Genomic DNA, 466 nt, shown 5'->3' on the forward strand with positions numbered 1-466 from the left:
TTCTAGATCTATATCGTCGTCCGTTAGGATTAGGGAGGATAGGATTATTCTTAGGCGGGTTAGGGGGGGAGTAGAGGAATCCTCCCGGATATTAGAGGGACGTGTTTCTATTTCGAGATTAGAGTTTCGAAGTTGTGGTTCCGGGTAGTTCTTGGGGGAGGGGTTTTTCTTGGCACGGACCGCCGAAAAATTTTCCCGCTATGTTAGGGGAAAGGCTAGTATATTTTCCGGTTTAAACGTAACAACCAAGGCCTGCGGCCTGGTATAAGTTAGGGGGATAAATAAGTTAGCTGTTCCGGTTCGTTTGATACCGGATTTGGGTCCCTAGGAGCGCTAGTTGTTGCGTTCCCTTCTACCTCGAGAAAGTAAGATGATTGTGAATAGCTTCGAGGACTGATTAATTGATTGATTGATTCGTTTTACGTCTATATGTAGTTGGAAACTATGACGGACGGTCCGTTTAGGA

Source organism: Aplosporella prunicola, assembly GCF_010093885.1.
Source record: "Aplosporella prunicola CBS 121167 unplaced genomic scaffold K452scaffold_1, whole genome shotgun sequence".
NCBI classification, from domain to species: Eukaryota; Fungi; Ascomycota; class Dothideomycetes; order Botryosphaeriales; family Aplosporellaceae; genus Aplosporella; species Aplosporella prunicola.